At 40.1% G+C, this 7,907-nt stretch overlaps 1 pseudogene; it reads right to left on the bottom strand.

Moving 5' to 3' along the window:
- Nucleotides 1-3,290: 3,290 nt before the first annotated feature.
- LOC143863360 (benzyl alcohol O-benzoyltransferase pseudogene) lies at nt 3,291-3,782 on the bottom strand (annotated as a pseudogene).
- Nucleotides 3,783-7,907: the final 4,125 nt, after the last annotated feature.

Genomic DNA, 7,907 nt, shown 5'->3' with positions numbered 1-7,907 from the left:
ACAGGATCACATAATTATATAGTTTTTTTTAATTTATGGGTAAGCAAGGGTTAGGCAGGCATAGAGGATCTAGTAGTGACAGATTGGCGGCCGGCTTTTGCAGTCTTTAATACGGGAAACAGGGACCTCGGGTGGAGCAATGGCGAGCCAGTACTTGATCCTGCTTTTCTTTGTTTTCCCTGTGATGCCGTCAATTTTAGCGTAGGGAGACATTTTGCTGGACGACCTGGTGACGTTGAGTGGTGGCGAGGCGGCAGGTGTGGTACCGTGTCGGGAGGTTATCTCTTCGCACCCACAAGAGTGGTATTATTTTATTGCTCTTTTCTTATTCAGTGTTTTTTCTTTATATTTCCTCCGTAGGCATGAATTTGGGACCGTGGAAATATCCGAACTTCACGCAAAAGGCCGATGACTAGAGTTGCCACCTAGGTTAGACACCTAGGATTCACAAGTGACACAGCAAAGTAGTCTGCGATTCCATATATCTAGGTCCGTTACCTGATTACGAGAATGGAAAGTGTTAGACATCATTCTCATCCGGTAAACCAGTCTTTAATTTCTAGAATTAACTTATTTAAACTCGATTGGAAGGCTATTAAATCCCGTAAATGGGAGCTAATATGTGATCTACAGGACATGCAACCTAGAAAGTTTAGTTTGATGTGAACCCTAAATTAGTTTAGTATTTTAATGTTCTTATGACATCTGCAAGGTAACTACAATGAATTTGAGTAGGAAATTGGATGATAAAGCGAACGGATGAGTTTGGGAAAGGTATGACTGAACTTGGGATTGCAAGACTTCTGGGGTTATGGCTTTTTTATTTTCCTAGATTTTCTGAATTTTTTGGATTTTTCTGGATGTTTAAACTCATATAATAATTTTCAAGTTTAAAATTGATTTAATTAATTTTTAGATTTATTAATTAATGACTCTTTTTATTTGAGTTGATTAACTACTTTTTATACTTCTAATAATTAAAATGAATTTTCTTAGGATTTTTAGAAATTACAAATGATTTTTGTATGGTTTTTAGGCTTTAAAATGGTTTTTTAATTGGTTTTAATTGTTTTTAATTACTTTTTAATTAAAAATTTATTTTTTGTTGAATTCCAATAAAGAAAACATGTTTTATTTTTAGTTCCAACAATACAAATCCAGATTTATTTATTTGGAAACCTTATTCTTGGTAAAAAGTATTTTTCATGGATTTTAGATTTAAGAAAAGAAAATTCAAAGGAAGATCCGAAATTCCTAAAGGAGTGTGGATTCAAAACTCCATTCTAAAATTGCGAATTACGGTTTATAGTTGGGGCTGGCCAATCCCAAAGTTGGAGTGTGTGGCTCACTTCGGGCCGATTATATCTTCAGCTGGATTTTCAATTCCTTGATTTCAAATTGGGCCTGATTCTGGCCTATTTTCCATAGGCTTGGAAATTTGCTTAATTCGCTGATATATTTTGGGAAGTGATACATCCGCGCCTTTCGATTACTTGGGACACCCAGCAGCAGTGTACGTGGTAATATATCAGCCCCTCTGGAGTCATTGATACTCTGCTGCTAGGTTTCCCTAGTAATCCAAAGGGGTGGATATATCACTTCCCTGTATTTTTTATATAATATTTTAAATACCGGATGATGGTATTGCAACCCTTGACTTTCTTGCATTGTGGACTTCTATTAGATCTATTTGTTTCACATTTAGGATTAAATGACACGTTCTCATAAACATATATGCCTTGCTATTGAGTGCCAAATGTCCAGCATGGCGGGAGATCAAGACCATGACCACAGGCCGCCATGGCTGGTTCATATATGGTGCAACATATGGTGTGACCAGTAAAAGAACTAGAGGGAGGTGGGGAAGTGGGGGTGTCCTCTGCCTCGACCAAGACCATGACCATGACCAAGAATTTATCTCGAAGTTCCGGGAATACAAACAGAAGTTGGAAAATTTCTACTGGACCATTTCTCGAAGCTCCGAGGATTTCTCGGAGTTCCGAGCTCGGAGCTCCGAGGATTTCTCGGAGTTCCGAGCTCGGAGCTCCGAGAATTCTCTCGCAGTTCCGAGAAGCTTATATCAAGCAGATTTTCAATTCTTGTTTCTGGGCTTCCAACTTTACACCAAGTTGGGATTGTTATGAGGGTTCCAAAGTGTTGGAACACCACAAAGACAATCTCTTATACATTTAGGGTGTGTTAGATTACATTTTTTATGCCTCTTAGAATCTAAACTAAGATTGGATCGTATACATTCTACAATGACTTCGATCTTCAATTGATTCTTCAAGTCTTCATTCGTCTTGGATCTTCGATGTCTTTGGCCTTCCGAATATGATTCAATGAGAGCTTCTTGGCCTCAATCCAAGCAATCTTCTTTTAACACCAATATGATCTACAACTTAGACATTCAAATACATTAGTGATCTTAAATCACTTGTGTATTGGAATCATCAAAATAAGATGGGAATTGCCAAGGTGGGAACCATTGGGCTTACAGTATACAGAGCATATTTGTTTAAGGATCCATGGTCGTATACCATGGATGGCGACTCTGAGTTTGTTTAGGTACGTTTTGAATCCGGACTTGTTCCCGAATCGAGAGGTATCTCTTTTATATCGTCACTCGTGCTATGCTATGAGGGTGGCACCTGTTTCGAGAGTTCCTTAGTAGAGCTCTCCTTTACGCATGGATGATCCAAGAGGCCGCTGGGGGCCCGTCCCTCACATCTCTCTCCCGGATCGGGGTCCACACTACACGACAAACAAGTGGAGCGCATAGTAATGGATACCAACCATTTTCCTTGGAAATCCCCATGAAGTGGCTGCTTTTGTGTAATATAGCAAAAAAGCCCCTATTGTTTAGCATATTCATACGAAAACATCGAGCCTATTTTCCATAATTTGCCACTATCGAGTTGAACCTGGGCCAACAAGATTTCAGTTGGGCCTATGCCGCACCTGGGACACTCTAACGGACCCATAACTTATGTCTCACTCATTGAAATTTGAATGATTTGTATCCCTTCACAATCACACCCTATCTCTAATAAATTAATTAGAAGCTAGGCTTAATAAATATTTTCTGAGGAGTTTTTGAGAAACAACTAAAAAAATAAAGTTGATAAATAAAAGGGAAATGTTATCAGCACAAACATATTTTGATATTTGCACAAACCCAGCTGTCCTTTCTACTTTATTTGGCTCATGAGACCTTTTTAGGAAATGTAATAACCTTTTGGCATCTCTTTAAATACTAAAAGACAAGATGGGTTAGTGAAAATATCAAACTATAGTTGTGCTGATAACATTTTTCCTAAAGAAAATGATGGGTTAATAAGGATCACCTGCATCAAGAGCAAGGGGCAATGGAGGATCCCTCCGGAGCCAGGAACATCATAGAGAAGCTCATCAAACCAAGGAAATGGTGGTTTTAAGGATTCACCGAATTGCTCGAGCTTCACATCTGCATCAGCCTCTATGAACATGATACCCTCCCCATTGCACTCGACTATTATCTTCCTACCCGGACCTTCCCTAAGTCTACCAGCCAACGGGTAGTAGAAAACCAGGGCCTTCGCCACCGCATCTTTCAACACCCTAACTGGGTCTCTCCCTTTCATCGCAATATTACGGTAGAAATGTATGGACCTAATTTGGAACCTCAATCCCTCCTGGTCATCAATATCTGAAAGAGGCTTGAATTCATGGGGTGTGGACTTTGCAGGTGGAACCAACACTGGTTCACGCCTTGTTACGGAGAAGACAAGAGGGGATGCCATCAAAGAGGAGAGGGGAAAACTCCAACAACAAAGGGGGTGGTAACTTTTGCTTAGGTTGGGTGAGGTTGAGAGCCTTGTTTCTTCATGCATGGTTTGGGATATGGATTTATATATAGGGATGAAGAGTGGGTTTGTGTAAACTTCATTGTTTCTAACATAATTAAGCCAAGTAGGGGTTGGGTCTTTGAATGGCCTTAGGTGAAATGCAAAAGAAGAGGAGTCGCTGTTATCATCCATGTGATGCACAGATGAGTCAGCTGGTATTCTGCCTACTTGAGTAACTGCTTAGAAGAGGTCTAGTGTGGCCACCCTAACTACTAGGCACTCCCATGCATGTAAAAGAAATAGGACAACATATCAAATAGATATGCTAAAGTCCCATTAAATTTAGGGAAAAGATATCTGCGCCAAAGTGTTTTGATAAACATGGGCTCCACAGAAATATCCTCTGACATCTCTTTAAATACTACACGACAGACAAGTGGAGCGCATGTTTATCAAAACACTTTGCCGCAGATTTCATTTCCCATAAATTTACGGCTTTCTAGCAATACCAGGAAAGTCACACAGTGGAGATCAATGGTTACAATAAATTTTTGGTTCCCACAAGGGGTGTAAATCGGAAATCAAGACAGCTGATCTTGCAGAACATCATTGATCAACCTTAAGATAAACCACTACAAAAATCAATAGTTTAGCTTTATTTCTTTGCTCAACGGTAGGGGAGGATCCATGGATCGTGTGACCAAAGCATTCTCAACAGCATTTGACAGTTGGGATTGACAGAGATCTGATCACTTACAAAGGAGGCACAAGTAGAGCACCCCCAATGTGTGTCTTTTTGGTGAAATTAATGAAGATTCATGATGACTAATCACTTTAAGTCATATACCCCCCCTCTCTCTCTCTCTCTCTCTCTCTCTCTCTCTCTCTCTCTCTCTCTCTCTCAACAAGAACAGTTGGTGGGCCCAACAGGAACCGTTGGTGGGTCCATCTTTTGAACAACCTAGGCCCTGCCTATACTTTTCAAAATGAACGCCACACCATAGGATGATCCAAACCGTCCATTTGATAGGCTATGCGTCCCAAGATATAATTTCCATAGGCTGATCCTAGCCGTCCGATCTAAATAGAAACTACATATTGTGCAACCTCTATAGGTTGGAGGGTTGCGATCATCCTATGGAAATGATTTTTGGGGCACAACCTATTTACATTGCGGCCCATCAAATGGATGGTTTGGTTCATCCTATAGAGTTGGTTGTACAGTATCATTAAGGCCCAATAGTAGGCCCCACCCATTTTTTTCAAAATGAAGTGTACGGTCCACACCATAGGATGATCCAAACCGTCCATGGTTTGGATCATCCTATAGTTTTTTTCGTACAGTAACATTAAGGCCCAATTGTAGGCTCCAGCCATATTTTTGAAAATGAAGTGTATGGTCCAAACCATAGGATGATCAAAACCATCCATTTGATGGGCCACAATGTAAGTAGGTTGCGTCCCAAAATATCATTTGCATAGGATACTCGCAACCCTCCAATCTATAGAGGTTTCCATAATAAGAAGTTTCTCTTTATAACAGAGGGCTAGGATCATGATATGGAATTGGTTTTTTGGGACAACCTATGTACAATGTGGCCTATCAAATGGACGGATTGGATCATCCTATGGTGTGGGCCATAGTTTATTTTGAAAAGACTGGATGGATGGAGAGAGAGAGAGAGAGACAGAGAATAAGTGGTTATCTAGTCCCCAGTTTTTATATATACCAATTTGTTTTGTAAATTCGGTGTTGTATGGTGGACACAACGTAGAATGATCCAAACCGTCCATTTGATGGGCCCAACGTAAATAGGTTGCGCCCCAAAATATTATTTCCATAGGATGATTACAACGCTCCAATCTAAAGAGAAACTGCATATTATGGAAACCTGTATATTATGGAAACCTCTATAGATGGGAGAGTTGTGATCATCCTATGGAAATGATATTTTAGGGCGCAACCTTTTTACATAGTGGCCCATCAAATGGATGGTTTAGACCATAGGAAAATGGATGGTTTGGATCATCCTATGGTCTGGACCATACACTTCATTTTCAAAAAGTTGCCCATTTTTCACGTCAAATCAGGTTATAAGTGGGGTGTGCATGTAATGCAGGGGGGTGAAAATATCATCTCCCTTAATAGCAATTATGAAGGGATGGTTATGAAGAGAATAATTAAAAAAAAATGCCTTGTCAAAAAAGACAAGACGGGGTAGGAACTTCTTCTCTGTACTTACAACGCAGTAGCGTCTTCGTCTAAGATCGAGATATACAGTGAAGAAAAGGGACGTGATGGCAATTCGCCTACATTATCATCTCAACTACCGTGTCACCTTGAATCCTTGATATACAAAACTATTTTACTCTTTTAAGTCTACTTTTCTCATAAGTATTTCATATAGTTGCATTGCTCAAATTTCTCCCATAATTAAATTGGGGTAACACATCACTCCTTGTCATACACATGAACATTATCACTCATTTTATCATTCACTTGATTTGTTACTCACTTTCACTACGTAGTCTCGTTTCTTAATGCATGTCCATTACTTTAAGTGCAGTCATTTTTTTCTTAAACCAATATGCATGACATTAATTGTAAAGGGAAAGAACAATACATGGAGACAATACTTTTGGGGGAGCTTTGGATACTGCATGTCTACTGGCGCCGAACATCCTGATGATACCTTGAGTCACTGAAATGTAATACCCACACTGATCATGTGCGGGGCCACAAGCGATGTCATTTTAAACTTTGGGTTTGGTGTTGATGCCTTAGCCGATTGCTTTGTTTTTTATGAAAATAACTTGCCTCCAGCCCTGGGCTGAGAAACTTTCCTCCAACTCCTTGCTAATAGTCTAATAGCAAGGGGTGATATTTCCACACCCTTTGCTATCAGAGGGGCTGGAGGAAGTTCCTCCAAACCCGGGCTGGAGCCAAGTTTTGTTTTTGATTATTTAGGGCATGAACGCCCAAACCTGTATCGGGTTTATCAAACTTTGATCTCTTACCCACACGCCTTGTAAGTATACATCTCCCTGGTGCGTCTCTCTTCAATTGATTGAAGAAGACAAATGAAATGGTTGGCGTGGGTGAGAGGGTGTACACTCTCTAGTGGTCCTGTCTTTATGGTTGATCTTCTTTCATGTTAATTTGGAGTCCCGTTACCATGTGCGGCAGATACGAATGCAGGCAATATCCCAAAACAGGTGACCTTCGTTTTCCCATTAAAAAATCTGGTTGAATTAATGACACTGACAAATAGGAAACTGGGCTGGGGTAGTTGATGACTGCAACTGGATTATACATGAAGGACTGAACAAGAAACTGTGTCCCGGGCTAGTCTGTGCAAACTTTTAAGGGCCTGTCTGTTTTAGATTATGACAACCGATTGTGGAGTCCCCGGCCGATTATTGGACTCAAATTTAGTGCAATTCTCAGTCCAATAATCTGTTGGGATTGTGGAGTCCCCGGCCGATTATTGGACTCAAATTTAGTGCAATTCTCAGTCCAATAATCTGTTGGGACTCTACAATCGGTAGTAATAATCTAAAACAAATGGGACCTAATAAGTCTTTTAGCTCCCATTGGCAGTAGTGAGGGACCCGCATAACCTGAAATTGTGCTATTTCCACGAGCCCGGGAATCGTGGGCCTTTAATTGGTTTGGATGCTCCTAGTGGGCCCCTTGATGCATACATGGCTGAAAATCTGCAACAATCATCCTACCAATCGACTTACCCATAAGTGCTATTGTCAGTACTGCGGGAATGTTACTATCCCAGAAAAACGACTTCGGCCATCTTTGTTAGGCCGAAGGGCTCACATTAATTTCACTATTCATTTAATGATAGTGTCTTTTAGTTATAGAAATTATATAGAATGAATATAACTTACGAAAAGAACAACCTAACGTACCCTTGAGAACCTATCTCTTTCTCTTTCTCTCTCTCTCTCTCTCTCTCTCTCTCTCTCTCTCTCTCTCTCTCTATATATATATATATATATATATATATATATATATATATATATATATGAGGAAAATGATTGTAAGCTTGAGCGCACCAAGCTTAG

Source organism: Tasmannia lanceolata, unplaced genomic scaffold, assembly GCF_043159265.1.
Source record: "Tasmannia lanceolata isolate RefF3 unplaced genomic scaffold, GAP_Taslan_0.1 ptg000044l, whole genome shotgun sequence".
Taxonomy (NCBI): Eukaryota; Viridiplantae; Streptophyta; class Magnoliopsida; order Canellales; family Winteraceae; genus Tasmannia; species Tasmannia lanceolata.
This window is presented reverse-complemented; position numbering and strand designations above follow the sequence as displayed.